This window comes from Crassostrea angulata, chromosome 4 (genome assembly GCF_025612915.1).
Source record: "Crassostrea angulata isolate pt1a10 chromosome 4, ASM2561291v2, whole genome shotgun sequence".
Classification (NCBI taxonomy): domain Eukaryota; kingdom Metazoa; phylum Mollusca; class Bivalvia; order Ostreida; family Ostreidae; genus Magallana; species Magallana angulata.
In genome coordinates this window covers 34,460,101-34,485,338 of record NC_069114.1, presented here as the reverse complement: position 1 = coordinate 34,485,338, position 25,238 = coordinate 34,460,101, and the positions used below count along the sequence as shown (strand labels likewise).

Genomic DNA, 25,238 nt, shown 5'->3' with positions numbered 1-25,238 from the left:
ATGTTTTTAAATTTACCTTTTAAAGTGTTGCTTATGGATTTGAGAAAACGACAAATAACAATAATGTGTGTACTTATAGTGTTATGTGACTACAATTTTTAAATTTTTAAATATCGATTAGCCATGGAATGATTGAGTGGATATAAACTAAACTTTTTGTAACCCACCACTATCATTCTCCGTTGGCACGCATCAATAATTTATATTATAATGTTGTTTTTTTTTTTGCTTTTGATTACTAAAGCATTCTTCCACATACTTAAATCTTCTCGAAATGATGACATATCAAGCACTTTTTTAACTTGCAGTTTAGTTTATGCAACCAGCACATACATGCACACAAAACAGGTAATTTTCTATGCATTGCTAATGCTTGTTTAAGAAGAATTATATGTAACAGTCAGACATTGCCATTTGAATCAGACGTTTGATATGCTGTGTAAACATGAAGGTAGAGTTGATTGTCTGTGTATTAACATTTGGCGAGATGTCAGCAATTTTACCTGTCATTTTAACCGAGAGAGAGAGAGAGAGTGAAGGATCACATCAAATACCTCTGCAACTGTGCACCGCACAATCAATGCATTAACGCTACACAGACACACAAAACAGGGAAAATGTACCAGTCCGGAAACAGATTTTTAACAAGAGGGGCATTTCCCCTTAACAAAGGAAAAAAAACTGCAACCACAAATATGCACAGTTATGCACTCTTCTCTTTAAAAAAAAAAAAATACCAATTTTAGAATTAATTTGAGTTAGAAAAAAAAGTTTTTAAATTTTTTTCCCCCAATTGTACAATTTGATTGACGATTTGATGGAATCCAAGACTAGTCTCTCACATGCTTTCTTACACTGTATTATGCGCCAGCTTAAGAAACTGTTTTTGCTTTCATAAGGATGTACCAATCCATCAGTAAGAAACTTTTGGATAAATGATAACGAAGATCAGGATTAAAAGCCGCAAAGATATAAAAAAAAACCCGGCATAACAGTTACTCACAAGAAGCTCGAGTTTTTGATTTTCTTTCACAAAAGTGTGCGGGAGCCAATTGAAGTAGTCAACGAAAGCATACGGTAATGTAAAGGATTTCTCGACTGGTTTTGAGTGTAACTATTATAACCAGGAATGTAGTTTATATTCACATTATGTAATACTGCTCAAGTCATTTTGTATGAGTAACGGCGCGGCATAATACCTTTAAGTTTTACGAAGACACGAGATCATATATGAAATATATGATATTTACAACTTTCTGTCATGATGGGACGGGACCTTCATTATCTTACTACGATGACGAATTTATTCGTTGATCCTGATAAACGTACACAGTACAGTGCCAGAACTCAAGTTATCTATGAGAACACAAAGGAATCTAGACAACATTGAGATATTGACAATCTCAAAGGGCCCCGCTTAAATAATGGACAAAAGGATAAAAAGCATTTAAGGGAATTTTTCTTTTTCACCTTGACCTCTTACTTAGAAAAATTCCAGCTGGCATAAAACTTTTAACTCAATCTCATTAACCCTTTCATACAGACATTTTTATTCAACCTTAGCAACATTATATGCAAATGGGAAATAATCTACGGTCTAAAAATGTTTATAAAAAGATCCGTTTTGACCTTCACATTGCCTTGGTTCAAGTTATATAGTCACTGCATATCATTAACCCAAAAGCTCGGTTAATGTGAAGTAAGAGCCAAATAGGGCCAAGTGGAGAGTATATATATATATATATAATTATGTTCTACAAAGCATTTTGCATGATCCAATACGACCTCGACACTTTACTTACAAACATCATTCAGGGTCACTGCACATTCTTTGATCGTAGGCACTCTGTGAGTGAAGTATAAGCCAGATTTGACCAAAGGGAGAAAATATATGCTCCGGAGAAGAATTTTTCAAATAATTCTGCAATGACCTTCAGCTTTGACTTTGAATCTCAAAATCTCTGTTTATATGAAGTATGAGCCAAAAAGGGTTATGTTGAGGGTATACATGTATACATGTATATACTCTGAAAAAAATAATTTTTTCGTGATCTAATATAACCTTGACCCTTGACCTACAAACTTCATTCGAAATCACTGCTCATTCTTTGAATATAGGCACTCTGTGAGTAAAGTTTGAACCAGATTGGAAGGACGGAAAGACTGGTCACTATAGGGCGCCCGCAGAGCGGGACCCTGATAACATATAATTATAACTATGTACCGTCCTCAATCGGCATACACTTTATGTGTTTTGCGATATCATTATTATTGTGTATTACAAACATGAGCTTGCTTAAGATAATATCATCTAAAATTTGATAGCTTTGTGCATTTGATTTAATTAAAGGACACGTTTCATATATTTTTAAATGAGAGGAAAATGTTGGGTTTTTTTTTTTTGTATCGCCCGTTAGAAAATTAGGTATTATAGAATAAAATGCATTTAGTTTAGAAAGTGTTTTTTAAGAAGAATAGTTAAAAGAATGTACTTTTTTTCGTTTAAAGGGGTGGAGGATTGGGTTTGACAATGTCAGATAACAGTGTAATTTTTTCAAGTCGATCATTGATTGGGTAAGAGTAGAGTGACTCATTTTTTCCCTGTTTAATTCTGTATGTTGTTGATGTATTATGTTGGGAGCGCATGTGTTAGGTCAGGTGCTCAGGGAGGGAATCTCTCTCTCTCTCTCTCTCTCTCTCTCTCTCTCTCTCTCTCACACACACACACACACACACACACACACACACACACACACACACACACACACACACACATACATACATACATACATTCATTCACTTTCAACTTTTCAAATTACAAACACGTTAATCAATATTTACATCTGCTAGTTATTTGCTCCTTTCTTATAACGAAATTTTGTGTTATTACAGCCACAGCTGTATTATTTAGGTTTAATGTTACCAGCACCCTTTCAAGTTCCCAAAATATTTGTTTCCTTGCTAAAAAGATCACTATCTTTATAATGATTTGTGCTAAATTATGCCTAGTTTTATAAAAGCATGCGGGGAAAGGGGGGGGGGGTCAATGAACTCGAGAATAATGCTTGTTTATCAGCACCGAGGGTAAATTAATGCATCACATTAAAGACTTGACATAATAATTAATAAACCGCATTTTTTTTTGTATTTTGAAGATTTTAAATTGAGCTATCCTTTCATTTCCATAATTTTTTGTTTCATATAATTGATGCACAGTCTTCAATCATTACTCATTACCCTGTCGTGGAAATCATTGTTGTGTTCAAAATCTCCTCAAGCACAGATCTCTCTAAATATAAAATCAATAGCGGAAAAAATCTAGTGATACCAACTGTCCTCCATACAAGCAGGTTTTTGTTTTGTTTTGTTATATGACGATGCAATTTGTTTCTGCGGCAGGTTAAAAGGGTTGAAGAACTTACTGTGAATACTACTGTAGTGTATAATATCAACACACATACCGACATATCGACTCCTGTAGTTTTCGGAACACATCGGACCACAGAAACACGATCGTGAAAAAGCCTTTCTCTGATTCAGTTGTTCCGTCGCAGGCTACTTTCTTTGGTTTTTTTAATATTAATGGTACACTGCTGTGTTCTGCAGATTGAAGGGTGTGTGTTATTGATCACGGATATCCTATCATTACTCAAGGTAATTTATGTTAATGGCCACCATTTAGACTTATTCTTACGCCAAGGGAAATATTTGATGTAATGGTACTGGAAATATTTAATAATATATGATAATTTGTAGTTTAATTTTTTTAAAGTATGAGAGATGGAATTGAAATGCGTTAGTCGGACAAACTTAAGACATAACATTATTATTAACATGCAAAATAATGCAAAAGTATTGATTTAAAATGGCGTCGTTTTCATTTATTCAAATATATAACAGTGAATGATAGGTTTCCTGAAAACAAAGCGATGGATACTAATAACAGAAAATCTTTTTAATTGAAGTACATGTTTATTCAAAATATAATCGCAATATTTCTAGATATGATATATGATAATTACTTTAAAACTTAAATTCTTACCGTGATACAATGGAGTTATCAACACCTGTCATGTGAAGTCAGTTAATTAGGATCAATCGCGATTCAAGCATGCAAAAATGTCATTCAAAAACTTTGAATATGCTTTTAGAAATTTTATACACAATGATCCATGACTTCCTTTGAAATGATTTACAGTGTAAAATATTTGTTTGTTTTTATATAAATATACACGCGAGACATGCACTTTTAAACAATCATTATTTTATTATATCTTATTTGTTAATTTAATTATCAATTTTTTTAAAATTTTCATCGTAAATTAAAGAAATTAAACTTTGAAAGTGAATAGTAAAATTGTTCAAAACAGAATCTAAAAGTGTGTCAACATGAAACATTGGTCAATATTATGGGCTTTAATCTAAAGGTTTGTGCACAAAAAATGCTGCTCCTTGGTGCTGAACATGTAAATAAGGTTTTATATGAATTTATCACTGCACATAAACAAAGAAATGCAAAGTATATTTGTGATTTGTATCTCATGATCAACGGAACCCGGTTACAGAAGTCAGAAATATGCATTTTTGGCTGATTGCTAATAGGTCGTGAAAAAATAGGGCTATTTTCATCATACCATAAAGAATGTTCCATGTTTATGTATTCTTTGACATTTATAAAAAGAGGTTTCTTCCCAAATGGCTGCAACAAGTCTTGCTTAACATTTATTTAATGCAATTAAAGACTTCAAAGAAAGATAAATGAAACAACCCGATGTGTACTACTTCATGATAACACGCCTGCCTTGTCCGGATCAGACTCAATTTTTCCCCATTTCTCGACATTGAAGTTATATGGAATAAGAATGTCGTCAAATAATATGGTTCTGTTCTATGAGGGAAAATACAAAAGGGCTCTAGTTTAAACACAAGTAATGCTGAAATTGAAGTACACTTTCTTTTGAGCTCGATGTATGTTGAAAAAATCAAAATATCGAAATATATAATTGGTGTTAACCTTTGTATACACAAATTTCAACTATGTATAGGCAGAGTATATATATAGACTTTTAAAGAAATGACTATAGCATGTAAAGAAATAACACAAATAAACAAAAAACAAATTAACATAAAATCCAGTCCAGTCTAAAGTGGCTGCTTTAAAAACAGTTCAAAAACATTTGTGTGTAATTTAAAAGGGCTGGATGATTGTAATCATTTTAGTGTGTGTCGACCTCTTTAAGAGAAGAATTCTGAATAAAGATAAAGAAAAATATAGAAAGGTTAAAGCTAAAATATATGACTTTTATTAGGATAGTATTGAAGGTAATTAAAACTGTCAGTGTATAATTATCAAAGCAGCTCAAAGCATCATATATGTGCACAAAAGACGAATTTTACTGTATGGATTGTATGGAATTGCTTCTTTTTAAAATATATCATAGCTTTTGGCTGTGTGGTTTTCATTTTCATTCGTTGAGTTGTTCTGATGCACTGATATTTAAAAGATAAAATAGCAGGCAGTTGAAAATTTGATGGGCAATAATTGATGAATATGGACACCCTGTTTATACTTATAATGTATTTAAGAAAATATTTTATCGTTTATGCATATATAGTTGCAACCTTCTGTGTATATTTGGACACAAATAAAACTATATTGGGTAATGGCAAATTTCTACCCCCAAATGTTTACTTATTTTTAACATGACCATAACAAGATCATATCTTCTTCATTACATATGAAATAGAAAATGTCTACCACAATAATTTGTAATTAGTGACAATTGTTAATATTATATAAGTCAATAATCTAATCTAAGTCATTTTCATTTGATTAAAGTACATTACGGGACATATGTCCTTTTCTGACATCGTGCGCAATTGATAATCATCTGTTGATAACGAACATTGCCCAGAATCAAAAGGCCAAAGGAAAAATACAAATTAGGAGTAGAGCAAACACGGACCTCTAGGAATTAGAGGTAGGATCAAGTGAAATCACAACCAACAAATGACATTAATTTTTATTTATTCAGTTTCATAAATCCTGCAAAATAAATAAAATAATCAGCTGTGCAGCGAGATCGGTCTCTCTCTCTCTCTCTCTATCTCTCTTATTCATTTTGTAGGATTTCTAAAACATACATGCATAATATAACTATCATGGACTTCATTGTATGGTCAATACGTGGTTATATGGACCCATGTCATATGAAATCGACCTCAGACACAACTCTCTCTCTGTGTGATGATTAATAACATTTCAAAGTACAAAATATTGCAGTTCAGTTGTGTTAACTAACAAGTAATTTTATTAAAGCTATGATGATTAGAATTTTAAAACATACGTACTTTAAAAGGAAACAAGTTATATGATTTAACAATTTTAATGAGAAGAAACTGCAACTGAGATTGTAAAGGAACGCTTTGGCATTTTATACACAAGAACCGGTTTCCAATTTTTAAATTCTTATTTCATACTTCCAATGTCAAAATTGACCTAAGATGATACGCTTGATCAATATGAACATTTCTATTTATCTTTACTCAAACAGTGATCAAGTTTTAAAAAATGATGCATTAATTTTCTACACAAGTGCTTGGTCAAAATACTAATTTCTAATCAAAGATAAAGAAGGATGTTGTTCTTCGATCAGTTGTGACCAGTTTGAATGCACTGAATATATAAAATAAGACATTGAAAATCAACCAATACCATGAACTTACAATACAGATTAATGCAATACAAAAAAGATTCTATATTACAAACGTTCACTTTCAACTTTTCAAATTTTACCCACTTATGTTGATATCTACATTTACACATTAATTCCTCCCCTCCCTCTTAATAAAAGATGTTTTGTAAAGCTACAGCTGTATATAATTAAGATTCGCTGTTGCCACAACATATTGAAGGCAACAAAGTATTTGTTTTCTTGCTAAAAGATCATAATCTTCATCATGTTTTGCAAAAGTATACCTTGTTTTATAAAAGCTTGCTGGACAATGAACTCAATGAATAATTATGCTTCTTAATCATTACTAATGGTAGAATGTATGCAAATGATTAATATTTGATATTATAATTAATGAATCCCAATTTCTTTTCTCTCCATTTGTGATATATATATATATATATATATATATATATATATATATATATATATATATATATATATATATATGGTGCTACATGACCTTTTTTTCAAAATGACCTTTTTTATATATATATTTCCTACGTATACTTACTGTACATGTATGCAAAATTAGCTTAAAATTGGATCGATATGACAGTTAAGTATGTCTCCTGCCAATATATATCTAATCTCTCTATAACTCCCCCCCCCCCCAAAAAAAATAATTTAAAAACATCATCTGAGGCAGGCATTGCAGCCTATACTTAAATTGCTAGTACACGCATTACTACGAAAGCCGAGAAGGATCATTCGAGATACGAGATTCGAAATACGAGATTCGAAATACGAGATTCGAGATTCGAAATTCGAGATTCAATATCTAATTAACCAATCAAATCAAGGATCTGAAAACACGTATCCTAGCGACATCAAACTGTTCTAAATAAAGATTATTAGTACATGCTCTTATATACAAATAAATGCTATGTTCACTTCTCCCTAGCTTACTAAATAATTGTTTGTATTTATTTTTACACAGAATATTCAAGTAGAATAGTAATAATGCAGTGTGTTTCGCAGATCTATGTGATTTTGTTTGCCCTTGTGCATTTCCACCTGATGCGTTTGAACCCTGGGGTATTTCACCACCAATAGTTTAAACCCCGGCTTTATTCACCCTTTTTTGTGTACAAATGCGGTTATGGTAGAGAGCTTCATAAGCGGAGCCAGTTTTTTTTCGGTAGGGGGGTCCTAGGCCAATTTTCAATAATTTTACTATGTATATTAAGCTTCAATTTTCCCGAGGAAAGTCCAGACTCCCTGACCCCCTTCGTTATAGACCTCCTCCGCGCATGAAGATTAGTATCTAAAATACGTTTTAATCTAAATATAAATAATCAGTCCAGGTTTCACCAATAAATATAAGCATTACTTTTCGTTTTTTATGTATACAGGCATACACTAGTACTATGATTATAAACTAATCATTGAAATATTATCACATCATACGGAATTATTAATATATACAATTTTTTCCCCTTTTCTTGAGTAAACAACTTCTTATGAGTCTTACTTTTGGCATTGTTTTCAATATAGAAGGATACATATTCTGTACAATTAAAGGTAGGGATAATAGAGTGCCAATTTGTTCACATTGCCGATTTCTTGTGCAGAGAACAGTAAAATTTTAAAAATTTGATTGTGCATGAATTTTTTAAAATCTATTGTTGTAGTTTGTTATAATTCATTCATTGATATATCAACAAGAAAGAATAGATGGTATAGACAGGCATATGTATCACACCCAAGTTGAGTGTCTCTGTAGTTTCCTACCCCCCCCCCCCCCCCCTCAACGCATCAAAATTGACAATAATTGCATATAAATCATACAAAAGTTTAATTTGTATGAAAGTAACTCTCTAAAGATGTAAATAAGCACTGCAAAGATGTGTGTACGTAATATACTACTACATTACACTTAGCCAGATAAAATGTAATCAGGGTGATAGCTACAGGTGGCGAGAAGTGCAAATTTACCAATTTGTCGCCATACACACAGAACACCAAATAAAGAAACTGTGTGTGGTGTGGGGAATGCATAGAGGATGGCGGCAAATTATCTCAAATAACCAGTGCGAAAATCAACAAATAGGCTGTTATTTGTTACCTATCCTGCAAATACATTGATAAAAAATGTTATCGTCACATAACATAGCCGATTAAGTTAATGTTTACATATTATGGTCAACGTACATGTAATTCTAATGTACATGGAGGCGGACGTATCAGGCGGGGGTCCAGAATTTTTTATCTCCAAAAATGATCGGTTGAATTACATAAAATGCTTTGAAAATTGTCTTAAAGTATCGCGCGGGTCAAAATGCATGATAGAAGCTATGTACAGTGTAATTGGAAACTTTCATTTTATATCAATATGTAGTAATACCTATTATAACAAATGAGAGTATAGCCCAACTGCCACAAACAATACATGTCTTTTACCGGCACCACCCCCTCCCCATAAAAAATGAAACAATTGTCGTTTTATTTGCTAAACATGTGTGTGGTTCAAGATTTTTCTAAAGGACATACCCGATTAGAATTGAAAAATCAGTCGTTTAAAACTAATTTTGTCAAATTTTTTAGATTCATTTAGTTATATTTTGGTTCATTTGGGTAAATAGATGCACCAGCGCAGCTCTAATTTATATATAATCAGGCCATAAATTCGAAATATTTCAAAAATTAATAGCTTTCAAACCAGTGGATAAAAAAATGAAAGTCGAACTCGATTAGTGCTAATACCTGTGTTGAATGAATGGTACAGTAGGATATGCGCAAAAAAGTCCCGTCTACTCTTTCCTACCCTATATTTATTAATTGGAACATTAAATCCGATTATAAGAGTCAAATTTAATTAAGTACGGATATATTTTGCCGAGCCAAATAAAAAAAAAGCCTGGAAAACGAAGAGAGAACGAAGTGGGGACAGAATAACTGACAAATTAAATTAGGACTATGTAGCCCCCCCCCCCCCCCCCCCCCCCCGAAATTTATATATTGAAAACAGATTATTGAGTACAACATCCGCACACAATTTAAAGAAAATTCCATGGTTTTTTTTTAATCATTTTTGGTAGCTAATGTAAGAAATCACAATTACCCCAAACCCCTCCACGGAAAAGAAAATGCTAGGTGATGAGAGAGAGAGAGAGAGAGAGAGAGAGAGAGAGAGAGAGAGAGTCGATGTAAATCACAATCACACCGTTCACAATCACACCGTTCAAATTAAAGCTTGCTAGTTGGTCTGCCCTATCCTAGCTACCTCCTCTCTTTTCTCCTTTGAGTGGCTTAACTGTCTGTATATGCTTATATCAAATCAAACAATTTCAAATTCTAAATCAAAATTGAATATGACACTACAAAACTCTCTCTCTCTCTCTCTCTCTCTCTCTCTCTCTCTCTCTCTCTCTCTCTCTCTCTCTCTCTCTCTCTCTCTCATATCGACAATGACATTGATACCCTACAATACACTATTCCTATCTGGATTGTTGTCGTTGAGGTTGTAAATCATTATATCTCCTATAGTTTAAAACTTTATCATAACCTATATTTTGACATGTCGATTATTTCATTGAATTTCGTTTTATAGCTAAAACCACACTCAGTTTTAATTATTTAGATCAAACAGATCTTTTTTAGCAAGCCGATTTTTACACAGTTGGGACGAATACACTACGGGTTAAAATGGTTCGGGGGGAAAATACATACAGGACAAACAAAATCACATAGATTCGCAAAGCCAACAGTGTTATCACTCATTTAATTGTTTATATTGTGTGGGGTTAATTCATTAATGTTAATTTAACCATTTTATAACCATTACATAAGAGCTATTAAGACATTTATTTGCAGGAAAGAGCATGTACGAATGATCTTTATTTAGAACAGTTTGATGTTGCTAGGATACAGGTTTCAGATCCATGATTTGATTGGTTAATTTAGATATTGAATCTCGAATTTCGAATCTCGAATCTCGTATTTCGAATCTCGTATTTTGAATCTCGAATCTCGAATGATCCTTCTCGGCTTTCGTACATTACAGATATTTCAAATTGATTCACACCAAAATTTATCGCGGGAATTATAGCATGATATCACTGTGACGTCGTACGTTAAAATCAAGATTCTCAACTCAATACGAAGGAATGGAAACATGTAAAAAATGTTTTGGGTCTCAACAAAGCTTGTGCAGTATTCAAACCTCAAGGCACCGTAAATAACGCGTTGAATGTTAGCCATTTTTGGCAAACACTACGGGAGAAAACATTAGAGAGCATTATGGGACGTATATTCTTGATGAATCTGCATGTTTAGCTCGTTCTTTTCCCGCGCGCACTGGTTCTTAGAGCTCACTTCGCTTGCTTTTAGAGAGGATTAGCAAACAACGTGTACGCGAACGTGTACGTGTAGAAAGGAAAATATGTGCACTACGTCATCAGTTTGTGTAATGACGAATTTCTACACGTATGTACCCGAATGAACATACATGTAAATTGCAAAGCACCTTTTAGGTCGAGCTTGTAGGTCTGTTTCCCTGTTGGCTATTTATTTTTTTAAAATGTTTACATTGTATTTTTTTAAGCCTGAATATTTAATGCGAGTACTGATATCAATTAACATAGTTTTTCATTAAAATTTGATATTATATATATTAGAGAGGTTTAGCAAACCAACGTGTACGCGTACGTGTACGTGTAGAAAGGACAATATGTGCATTACGTCATTAGTTTGTGTAATGACGAATTTCTACACGTATGTACCCGAATGAACATACGTGTAAATGGCAAAGTACCCGTAAGGTCAAACTTGTAGCTTCTGTTTCCCTGTTGGCTATTTATTTTAACAAATATGTTTATTTTTCTTAAGCCTGAATATTTAATGCGAATATTGGTATCAACAAACATTAATTTTCATTAAAAATTTATTTGTTATTGAACTTTTATGCACGTATCTCTCACTCCAAAACATGCAATGGTTCTGTTATTTTACTAATCTGTGATAAAAAAAAAATATATACATATATAAACAATGACGTCTAATAAAATTAACACATGCAGAATTTTCAATTTTCGACTGTGACTAAAATTCTCAGCTTAGTAGGAGAGGATATCTAGAATTACCTTGAAATATCTACACGTAAAGGTACACGTTACAACTGCTAAACAAGAAAAGTAATGTGAACTGGTACGCGTAGTTTTAACTTGTAACCTACACGTACAAGTACGCGTATCCGTTGATCTGCTTAACCTCTCGATCTATTATTCTCTCTATTTCTTACGGAAACTTATAGTAAATTCATAGCTCTATAGAGCCCCGTTTATCGATTAGTCGAAATCTACAGCGACTGAAACTGACAAGAAATGTTTATGTACATAAACAGTAATATAGTGAATTTTACTTATTTTTAATACTTAAGTTATTAATTAGTTAAAAGAAAGATGTAAATATAGGCTGAATAATGAAATGATTTCTTTGATGATTCATGCGGGTTATGAAGGTAGCGATCATTGCAGGAAAAATTTACATAACCCGCTAACGGGGGTGATGTAATTTTTCTGCAATAACATATCCCGAATGAATCACCAAAGAAAGCATTTTCGTATAGTCGACAATTATTACCTGTTACTCTGTTGTGGAGACCAAGCTCATCAAGCAAAAATCTAATGGTACCAACTGCCCTCCATACACCGATGTTTTTGTTTTGTTTGTTATGATGCGATCTGTTTCTGTGGCAGGTTGAAAACGGTCAACGGACTAATTGTGAAGACTAGTTTATAACATTTACACATATACCGGAAATTCGACTCTTGTTAATTTTAGTTAACATGGAAATTAAGATCCTTAAATCTACGTCGAGACAAAAACCGGATTGTGATTCAGTTGTTCCGTCGCAATTTAAGCGTCTTTGTCTATTGTAAAAAAAAAATTAGTATAATGGTACACTGCCGTGTTCTGCAGATTGAAGGGGTGTGCGTTGTTGATTACGGATATCCTATCATTACACAAGGTAATTTTATGTTAACGGTTATCCTAAAACTGATGCATACGCTTAGAGAAATGCTATATAATGTAACGGTATCGGGAATACAATGTATTTAATATATGACAATTTGCAGATATTTTTTTGAAAATATGAGAGACGGATTTAAAGCTGATGCATTAGTTTGACAAAGACATAACAATATCATTAACTTTAAAAATGGATGCAAGTCGCTTAAATTTAAATCTTCTTAAAATTGATGCCCTTGTTCATTCAATATGCAGGCTAACGCCTGCCATGTGAAGTCAGATAAAACGAATCGCAATTCAAGCATGCAAAAAGGTGTTTTTTATATAAAAATAAATGGATATACCTCAACATTTTCATTCACAATTATTTCTTACTTCCTTTGAAGTCATCTACAGTGTAAAATATTTCCTTGTTTGTACATGAATCTACACGGCTAAGCTGGTACATACCCTTTTTAAAAATATATTTTATATTCTTTAATTTAATTTTGAAATTTTATATTGTAAATTAAACAAATTATACTTTGAAAGTAAAACTAATAACTGCAGAGCAGAATTTAGAAGTGTTCAACACAAAACAATGCTCAGATCATTATATGATTAAAGTAAAGCGCTTTCTTCGTTGTTTTAATTGCTTCCTTCCCCCAAAAATAATAAATAAGTAGACGTTTATGCTGTGTACTTCCGAATGTTGTTCTTGAGTATACTAGTATAAAGAAAAATTCTTATCATTGCGTATAAAAGTTACTGTATACATGCTGTCACTTAATTTGATATTTTCCGCATGATCAACCGAACCCGATCAAAAGTCAAAAATGTACATTTTTGGAATAATTACTTATTGTTCGTAAATAAATTAAAGACCATTTTTTAACATCCCATAAAACCATGCACGGTGGTTTTTTAATCATTGACACTTATAACAAGAAGTCCCTTCTCAGTTGGCTGCGCAAAGTCTTGCTAAACATTTAGTGCAATAAAAGACTTCAAACAAAGAATATTGTAACAACCCGCCGTGTACTGCTTTATGATATAAGTGTGCAGTTATCCGGATTAGATTTAAAGGAATATTTTCTCCCCATTTCTTGATATTGGGTTTATATATATAAAAAATTCGCATTCGTCCATAATTTGTAATTCAAACATGGGAATGTCGTCATATATTCTTTTCCCGTTCTTTGAGGAAACAAACAAAAAGGCTCTAGTTGTAACACAAGCAATGCCGAAATCGAAGATAAATATAAATTTGTTCTTTCTTTTTAGTTCGATGTATGTTGATACAATCAAAATATCGAAAAGTAGAACTGATGTTTACCATTGTGAAGACTTATTGTCACCAACGTAAAGTGTATTTGCATACCTTTCACTAAATATAATGAACAAAGACGTGTTATCAAGCTCTTTTTGACGCAAATTACATAACATTATGCATGCAATTCGAAAAGTAAAATCTATAATTGAAAAGTTCAATCCAAATATTTTTATTTCTATATTTCATGTAGCATATACATTTAACAATTGTTATATTTATCATAGAAACACGATGGTATATCCCTTGTGTAGCTTGAAATATTTTATACCAGACTAATTATATATGCATCATCATGAGATTTTTATCCAATTTTCCTTACGTGTATTATGTTAAGCTTTACTCTTAGCCCTAGATGTACATAAATGTCCTCCAAGATATATCTCAGTCTAACCAACAAACCATTGCAGATCAAACCATTACGTAACACCATGACGTCACGTTGCATCAGTGGGTTATATTGCATCCGCTTTATCTTACATGTATCAAGTCTAAAACTTTGTTTTATTCATATAACGCCATTCAAATGTAATAAAGATTAAAGTGATAAATATCTTAAAATATTTTATAACTTTTTCTAAACCAGTTTCCGGCTAAACGGAAAGTCTAACATAATAGTGAATAAATACAAATAATAACAAACCGTGAACCATCTCTAAACTCCATAAAACGAAATATAAATTCAAAGCAAAACACCACGGACTTCCAAATAGCTGTTTCGTTTTCTCTATGCTTTACATAAAAAAAAAACTTAGTGCAGTGTTCTTGGCTTTACATGTAGATAACATAGGAACATAACTAACAGTATATAAAATGGCCGACAAGGTGCTATAATGATGATTAACAAAGATTATTTAAAGTCTAAATTAAAAAAAATTCCGGATTCAAATTTATTGTCAATGTTTATTTTCGTGGTAACATAAACTATAACTAAAGAATTGATTTCATACCTGTGCCGTTAACGTATACAGTAACTCAAGCAATACAGGTATACCTTATATAAAAGAATGATCGTCACGTAACATAATGGTTTATTCAAATGAAAGGATAAGCCGCGCTGTTGTGGTTGCTTTAAGTAATACCAATGAGGGAATTAACTTTACTGTGAGGGCAAGTCTACGAACGAAATTATTAAACCCTCTAGTCTTCGATGGATAAAAACACCCATAAATGTCTCATTGCGTCAAGTTTATACGTTAAAAATTCACAGTTTTAATGTTTATTGTGAAATTTTTCTGCTTTACATGTATATGAAATTATTTTAAGAATAACGTCTGGTTTGACAAATTCATGTAACAATGAAAATATGTCTGTAATAATTTCTTCTTTTGATTTAATGTACATGTAAACTTTGGCTGTTGAGATGAATGTTCATTGGTTGGGTTGTTTAGATGTATTGACATATGAATGAATAAATTTCAGACAACTTGATGAACACACCATGGGTCATATTTATAAGGCATTCATTCTTTTCTTTTCTTTTTTTTTCCAAAATGCTGCTTATTCTTTTTAAATCGTGTATAGTATGCGTACATATAAAAAGGAATGCCTCACTAGGTTACAGCAGAAAACATTTCATTTAAATAACAGCAGCTTAAATATGTATAATGCACAAAAAAACCATTCATTCATCCTTGCTAAGTTGTTTTTATTTGGTTTTCATTTGCTAGACATTTTCATCCTGTTTGCATTCGTCGAAGCATCACACACATCCATTTAACCATAATTGGAAGTCATATTTCTGAATAAAACTGTAAAGTATGTGAATGAAGCGATAAAAAGGAAAATAGTTGATGGTGTCAATTTTAGTCCTGGCATATTTGTGACAATCCATTACACTAATATATGGACAGTTCTCATTCAGCCCTTACCCACACTTATACTTCACGGTCGTTAGATACACATCAAAGGGAATTATGGATATCTTTGCAATATTATTTCTTCTGTCGGGGACAACAAATATGAAATCACACAGCTTAAATTTCAAATTTTAAAAGAATGAATTTTTTTCTTTCACATGTCGGTGAGAATTTTTTCGATTTAATGAAAAAATTACAATGTTTTAAGGCAGTATTAGCCATTGGTTGTTTGGTTTTACTCGTTCTTTAAAAACACAAAATTCTTTTTTTTTATATATAACTTCATATCAAGGCTACACGTTTTTAAAGGTCTTCTCGGCCCAAGGCAGGGAATAAACTGACTAATCCGTACCTTTCAATTTGGATATACTTTACTTGTTTTGATTGCAGAGTTTGGTATCCAAGCTTTATTGGATATATAGAATAATATCCGAAGGAACATCCAATGTCAAGGGGTTTCGCCACCAAACCAGACCTCGGGTGGTCATGGGCGGTGCTTGTTGCGTCTTTCGGAGCCCACTTTATCCACGGTTTCTTCCTCACAGCTGTCGGTCTCCTACAGTTGTCTCTATTGGAACACTTCCGGGAAGACGTGTTTAAAACCTCATGGGCACTCTCCATTTTCCTAGGCCTGTTTTCACTATCTGGTAACTGTATATTTTTCCTCTTTGAAGGGAGTATAGACAGTAAACGTTATTCATTTTAAAAAGCACAAAAGTTTATAAATGTAGTGCTGGAATGCTACCATTAGATTTAGTTTATCTGAGCTATTTTCCATCAAATATAATGTTTTATCTTTTATTCATATTTTAAATGAAAATTGTCTCAAACCAAGGGGGTATGGGTTATTTTGATAAATCAATGTGAATGAAAGAAAATGATGTTTAAAATAATATCAGTATATTAATAATTTTCAAATTGTAAAGTTTTTGATGAAGAGTGTCGTCATACATGTACTTCGTTAATTGTAGTAGATAATGACATTCATCTTGCAATGCACTACACGCTACATGTATGCATTCTACTGTTTCTATATATGTATTCTCGCATATGAGTACATGTGTTAACGTTGATATAATAACGCCAAGGGAAGGGATAGCCCAAAGATCTTGAAATATTGGCTCAGATCCGAAAAGTATGATTTCACGGTTCATTGTACACTGTAAAAAATGTTTTGCAAAAAGAAGGAATTTACAATGACATGCATTATCTAAATGAATAAAAATACTAAATAAATAAAAAAAATTTCAGGCCCACTGGCAAGTTTGATCGTCAACAGATGGAGTTGTCGCGTGTGTATGATCACCGGTGGACTTACTGTGTCTATAAGTCATGTCCTGACTGCCTTTATGCCAAATATAACGGGAGTTATCTTTTCTTTGGGAGTTTTTGGCGGTAAGCAATGGTTGTTGAAAATAACGTCCAATATAATTAGCTAAATAACATGTGCTACTGTTTTTGTCAAAACGGGTGTCGTGACAGGTTACTAGGAAATATTGGCAAATTCAATATCATTGTAAAAAGGTGGATTAAGACAAAATATAAAAATAACGAGGGATGGTTAAAGTATTGCTATTTATGAATCGTTTAAAATATTCCAAATGCTCTTTTGTAACATATTGATAAGGTTGATGTGTAATAACCAAAAAATGAAAGAATCAAACTCACTCCTTATATTTGTTTATGAAAAGTAAAGTTATTGAAAATCAGTTTGCAACTACATTTTCTATTGTAACAGGGTTATTGAAAATCAGTTTGCAACTACATTTTCTATTGTTAACAGGATTTGGAAGTGGGCTCTGCTACACATCATCTTTTGTTGCTATCGGATACAACTTTGAGGAAAAAAGAAACTTTGCGAGTGGAGTAGCAGTATCAGGAGTTGGAATTGGAGCGTTTACTCTAGCCCCTATACTGCAAACCGTCAGTGATTCCTACGGATATTTTGGTCTCTGGTTAACTTGTAGCGGCTTGACACTGCAGTATTGTGTCTTCGGTGCTATGTTTTTTCCTTCAAGATTAGAGTTAGAAAGAAAAATCAAAACACAATTTTCAACGATCGACAAAGACCAGAGAAGAGAAGGCTTGTTTCATAAATTACAGAATTTTGGAAAATCCTGCGGAAGATTTTATCGGAAAGAGCTCGTTTTTGTATACTTGTCGATGTTTCTCTGTAACATTGGAATATATTTGATATACCTTCATTTCGCTAGTTACGTGATTTCTGTCGGATTTAGTCACCTAGATGCGGCCTTACTTCTCTCTATATGTGGGATTTGTAACTGTATTTCTCGAATCCTAGTAGGATCGGCCGCCAATTCCAGCAATATCGATGAATTTGTGTTGTATGGAGGTACTTTCAGTTTAACTGGTTTGACCACTGCACTGTTTCCATTCTATGGACACATATTCGGTGGTCAGGTATTTTATATGGTGACGCTTGGTTGTTATTCAGGGTGCTGCTATTCCCTCCTGAATTCTATTTGCATCATTCTGGCAGGTGTAAGCAATTTGGCCACCGTGTATGGCTTTGTTATGCTCTTTACGGGTATAGGGTGCTTCATTGGACCTTTGCTTGGAGGTACATTTATATATATGTTGCTGAATGATCCGACTAACTCTAAATTATTATGTTTTGCAATAGCACGTTGATTATTCTCTTCTTCCAGGGTTTATAGTGAACAATGGAGGAACGTACGGTCAAGCGATTTCAATAGCTGGTAAGTTCGATGTCATAATTATATGTGCATTGCTTATACATGTATTTGGCAATGACAAGGGAGAATAGGGTTTTCATATAGTGAGAGTTTATTTACTCGATACCACACTGTTAATGTACAAAATTGTTCTTAGAATTTGTTATCGGACAATTGCATGCTGTAAATAAGAAGTAATTTGGTATGAGTAAACATTAATAGGTGGTTATTAGCTTAATCTCTAACGATAATGGAACTGGGTTGAATACACAGCAATCAACAATAAAGCAGTAACAAAAACGTAACGTGTCGATCTTGATGTAACACGCTAAGTAATTTGATACCAGTATAAAAGCAGAATGAACGATAGTTTTTAACAAATGGACAACACAGATACTTTGGTGACTTGACAATACATGTATATAAATAAAAGAAAAGTCCAGTTTAATGTTACTTTATTGTTATTATCAAACAATATGATAACTGATATATCATTAAATGACAAACTAAATGCACAGAATTTACTGATCAACATCAGATGATATGATAATATCAATACCACTATCCCGGTAGCAAGAAGAAGTTGCAAAATATGTTTCTATATTATATTCTGTTAAGTTATATAGAAAGGCCATGCAATCCTTAAATTTAAATGTTGATGAATTACAGGTATCCTAATTCTACTGGGATCTCTCTTTGCTTGGGGATCTGGTGCCGGTAAGCGTTCTGGAAGTCAAAAGAAGGATACCGAGGAGATCATTGTGTATCGTAAAGAGTCAGAAGAAAAAGAGATGGTGATGGAAGATATTCCAAACGTGATAGAAAGACTTCTGCCAGACAAGGACCAAAAGGAAGGGTGTGATCCCAGCTACCTTGCTACTGACAAACAATATTGCTCAACATAGGAAATGGTACTTGTATGTTACCCTAAGAATGGATCGCATTCAGAAAGGAATTCTCTTATATCCAAGCTCGGCCAACTGCAAGATGGATTGTGATGTTGGTCTTATTAAAGCCAGTTGGACAAAATTGTGTTTGAATGAATTAAAGCAAGGTCAGTTAGATTTCCTAGTGTATTTGTCATAGATAAATAAAACAATACGCATGTTATAATGAAATACAATTTCATATTATTATTGCAATTAATTTACCCATAATGTCTTGCAAATGCATCGAATGTTTGTTGTTTGTTTGCGATAGAGTTTGATTGTTTCTCACTATGTATAGTCTAGGCTCATTTATATAAGGTTAAGTGAATTAACTTCTACGAAGCAATTAATTTTAATTAAAGAAATGAAAAGGAAACAAATAATGCTTGTTTCGCTTTGACTGTTCGTTGTTCATTATATATATCAAATGGCATTGAATTATTGCTTAAGAGTGTGCTTTTTAGGATAACGTTTACTCCGGGTTTGAGAGTTCAAACAATATTTTTACAAAGTTCAATATCTGAAGTTCAATGTTGTTTTAAAACCACAAAATAACAACGTTATTAACAAATATTGATACTGATATCCATGATTTGTTTATTTGAGAAAGATATACTCCGACAAAAGTAGATTAATATTAAAACAGAGGAAATTCGGACTAATTTTTTCAAATTCTTTTTTTCTCTTAAAAACTTTCTGTTGCAATGTAATTGCAAAAGTTAAGTTTCTATATGTTTTTTTTATGTCATTTTACATATTTTATGGTTGTATTTACTCGTCTATAAATTTATATCACTGGCTGGCACGCGATTGGAAAAATCTTTAAAATACATAAAATCGATTCAAGATAAAATATCTCGAAATTTTGATCATTGACCTTATATAATATTAATGTCAACATAATACAGACAACAAACACAGTTTTAGGCAATCAATGGTTTGGAGCTCCTAGTAGTCAGTTTATTGTAAAAAACTATTAGTCTGTTTTTTGTAAAACTCGATCAAAAATGGGTGCAATTTTGGAAATTGATAGAGGAAATTCGGACTAAATCAAACTTGAAATATGAGCTTAAAACGATTCAGTCAAATATAAAATTAGTAAAGCTATTCGAATTTTATCATTTCCCAAACTACAAATTGTTTTATTATTTCTAATAATTACAAAATAAAGAAAACCTTGAAAATGGTGGACAAATTTTGGCACATTCAGAGGTCATTAGCAGAAAAAGTAGGTCATTGACCTAGTTATTTGAAAGTGAAAAATAGCACAACAATAGTGGGGTTTCAACGTGCAATAAGTAGTTTTTCGTTCCTATTAGTGGATTTTTTTTCGCCCCTGAGTAAACGTAATCCTTAAGCGGTTTAACTTACTAGGTTTTTAGAAATCGTATTTAAAAAAAAAATAACATTTCCGCTTCATGCTCGCATTATCGATGACGGTCACATTGACAAGAGTGACCGGACTAATGCAAATTAAATGTCCTAAAATACAAGTATCCTTCATATCAAATAATATGCTTCCTTGGACCAGAGGTTAGGTCTCGGAAGTCAAATAAATGGACAGGACACTGAGTAAATAGTTATTTTCGTTTCTCGAGATAGTTTTTCCAAGTACAATGCCAGTGAAGGGATTTAAATTTGACATAGAGCTCACATGGGGTTTCGATTTAAAGACAGAGACTGCAAAAGCCACACAGCGGTTATCCAGTTATTTCCTTACCTCCTCCTGGAATTTGGCTCAAAAGGAACTCATTTCCATTTAGCATATTATACGTTAGACCAAAATACCAAGCAAGGATACTAGTATGTGAATAAAATATGAATATGTGTGTGTCGGAAAAATATGTATTCCCATTGTTTGCAATTACTTAATTTTTTTGCAACTATCAAACCATCGTCAGTATTTAAAAGTCTATTAATATGAGATTCATATCTTAATAAAATATCCAATGAACTATAGAAAAAACGTCAAATTCACCAACATTGTCCTATTGTACAACACTAAGCACGCAGACTATATAAAAGACGTTGACAATATATTTTCAACTCGTTGTTTCTGCAGCATTTAATACAATGAACCGCAAACTTTTGAACAAAATCTTTACCCGTTTTTACATCTTATTTTCGGTTTTGAAGCAGTTTCTTGAATTAAGATCTAAATTACGATCAAAAGCGATCATATAGTTGAGTCGTTATTCATTATAAGTCACGTTTATAAACTATGTTCACTCTACTGGCAATGAGTATCAAGCTTTTATATGAGATAAGCTAGCAATCAAGTTTCAAGTTCAATTATTATAAGAGGTTGTAGGGGTCACCGGTAATAGATAAAGTACTGTCCGTCTGACCTTCCAGTTGACCACTTTTGATAAGGACAAAATCAGCGGACATGACGGTCGCCGGAATTTTCCTCCTTTTTGGGATTCCTTCCCTCATTAACAGTCAAAGTATGTACATGTACCTAGCTTAACATGATCTGGAATGGGTTTTTATGAAAATTATTTAGCAAATTGAATAAAAATTGTTGGGTTTTTTCTATCTCGTCTTTTTCGTTATATTGCATTATCTTTAAAAGTCAATGCGATTAAAAAAATTAATTAAATGTACAAATTATAATTTTGAAATTATAGTGTTTTTAGGTTTCTTCCGTGTAGTACTATTCTAGATTCTTTAAAATGAATTGTCTGTTTTCTTGTTTGATTGATACAATGTATGAAAAAAAATAACAGTTTACGACATAATGAGTTTTATATTTTGTTTGAGAGAACTAAGAGCATGGACACTTCGCTTTAAGATTATTTAAATGCTACTGCATGCATCTTTAAAAAAGTGGAATAAATTGAAATCGGATCGAATAATATGATATATATGAAGTAATGGAATCGAAGAACATACATATAATAGGTATTTAAAAGATTGTACAGATTTAATCTCAACAATTTGTAACCTTTAGCAATAATCGTGCAATAGATAAGTATGTATACATTTATCGTAACTTTTTTTTACATACTAGAATGCTATTGCATGTATATATAATGTGCAGATAATTTAAAAGCTCCATCGATGGGATATTCTAAAAAATATTGCTCCCGCAAAAGCTTTTGGGCTGAGAAGCTCTCAAGGGGTGTGTAACATTTCAAGCATCGATGGACTGCTGAGAGCAACTGGGCTGTGTATAATATGAGTTTAGTCCCAACGTAATCCCAACGTTATATCAAATCAAATTGAATGTATTGAGCTGCATGTGGTAAAGGTAAATATTAAACTCGATAAAATTGCATATATTTTAGGTTTTGATCCAAATGCCTTAGCATTCGGTTCAAGCGGAAGCAGTGGATCAGCAGCGGCATCAAGTGGATCTGGATCGACCGGAACAAGTGGATCGTCTTCATCTGGTGGATTCGGAGGAAGCTTTGATCCAAATGCAGCAAGTGGATTTGGACAGTTAGCTGGAGGAAGTTCCGGTAGCAGTTCAACTGGAGGATTTGGAGGAAGTGGTTTTGGATCTGGAGGATCATCCTCTGGTGGAAGCTCGACTGGCGGTTTTGGAGGAAGCGGATTTGGGTCAAGTTCTGGTAGCGGAAGTTCATCTGGTGGATTTGGTGGAAGCGGATTTGGAAGCTCTTCAGGAGGTGACTCTTCATCAGGTGGATTTGGAGGGAGTGGGTTTGGCTCCAGTTCTACTGGCGTCAGTTCATCTGGAGGTTTTGGAGGAAGTGGATTTGGTTCCTCGTCTGGAGGAAGTTCATCAGGTGGATTCGGGGGAAGCGGATTTGGAAGCTCTACAGGAGGTGACTCTTCATCAGGTGGATTTGGAGGGAGTGGGTTTGGCTCCAGTTCTACTGGCGGCAGTTCATCTGGAGGTTTTGGAGGAAGTGGATTTGGTTCCTCGTCTGGAGGAAGTTCATCAGGTGGATTCGGGGGAAGCGGATTTGGAAGCTCTACAGGAGGTGACTCTTCATCAGGTGGATTTGGAGGGAGTGGGTTTAGCTCCAGTTCTACTGGTGGAAGTTCGTCTGGAGGATTCGGAGGTAGCGGGTTTGGTTCCAGTTCCACAGGTGGAAGTTCGTCTGGAGGATTCGGAGGTAGCGGATTTGGATCTAGTTCCACAGGCGGAAGTTCGTCTGGAGGGTTTGGAGGAAGCGGCTTTGGTTCCTCGTCTGGAGGAAGTTCTTCAGGAGGAGATCCCGCATCTGGTGGGTTTGGTGGAAGTGGGTTTGGATCCAGTTCCACAGGCGGCAGTTCGTCTGGAGGATTCGGAGGAAGTGGATTTGGTTCCTCGTCTGGAGGAAGTTCATCAGGTGGATTTGGAGGTAGTGGCTTTGGTTCAAGTTTTACTGGCGGAAGTTCGTCTGGAGGGTTTGGAGGAAGCGGATTTGGAAGTTCTTCAGGCGGAGATTCATCTGGAGGGTTCGGAGGTAGTGGCTTTGGTTCCAGTTCTTCCGGAGGGTTTGGAGGCAGTAGTTCTTCGGGAGGAGATCCTTCATCAGGCGGATTTGGAGGCAGTGGCTTTGGTTCAAGTGCAACAGGGGGAAGCTCTAGTTCAGGAGGAGCAGCTAGTGGGGGGTTTGGTGGGAGCTTCGATCCTAATGCAGCAATGGGAGGGTCCTCTAGTTCAGGCGGAGCCTCAGGGGGATTTGGTGGAAGCTTTGACCCAAATGCAGCAAATGCTGGATTTGGTTCTCTTGGTAAAAAATAGAAAATATATAAAATCTTGCAATTATACTTAATGGGACTTGATTATGTTTCATGATCATTAAGTGATAATGTGTACCATTAAATATTTCATAACTTAATTATAATATTTTTCTCTTTTTTTGGCTTACATATATAAATGCACTGCATACGTGAATCATACATACAACTTAATACTTTTCTTTTTTTTTTTGGCTTACATATATAAATGCACAGCATACGTGAATCATACACACTTTTAAAGTGCTCAGCGCATTATGCACAGGGAGAGTTCTGTATGTATATCATCAAATTTTGCTGCCGAAAAAAATTGCAGATATAATAAAATATTTAAATTCAAGAAAATTCTTATACTTTATAATACGATTTTATTTTTATTCTAAAGCAAAAACACGTTTGAAACCACGATATGTTTTAAACTCCTGAATAAAAGTGAAATAATTACCCCCTTTTTACCATTGATTCATTATATCATATAAAGAGATGTTACGAAAATCACAAAATCATTAATACTTGCATGGAATATACTTTCATTACCCTTTTCCATAATTAATACCCATAAGAAGGTATTACTTGATTTTTTGCTTGATGTACATCGTCCGACTTATCGATACATAATAAATAAGTCTACAATTTATTTTTATAAAATGGTGACAAGTCAAATACATGTACTTCAAAGAGAAATACACACAGTTTGACTAAAACATACTAGTAAGAGAGAGAGAGAGAGAGAGACAGAGAGAGAGAGAGAGAGAGATTTATTTTTCATATTAATTAATGAATTCTCATATTTGACTCATCATGATTTAACTTTTAGTCAAATCATCTATGAAAAAAAAAAGATTATGGTATCATAAATTTTCATAGAAATTTGTCTGAATGAAAAGTGAAGATGACGGTTCAAATTAATGACCAAATGACAATCACCTCAAAAAATGCAAGTTTTAGTTTTTTTCAGTAACGTTGTATCCATAATAAATAATTTAAAAAACAAATTCTTTCTGAAAGTCTTATAAAGTGAATCAAATTGACATAACTAATAA

General features: G+C 33.4%; 1 pseudogene; it reads left to right on the top strand.

Annotated features, from left to right (window-relative positions):
• The first annotated feature begins 12,406 nt into the window (after positions 1-12,406).
• On the top strand, positions 12,407-24,540 carry LOC128180743 (uncharacterized; annotated as a pseudogene).
• The last annotated feature ends 698 nt before the right edge of the window (positions 24,541-25,238 follow it).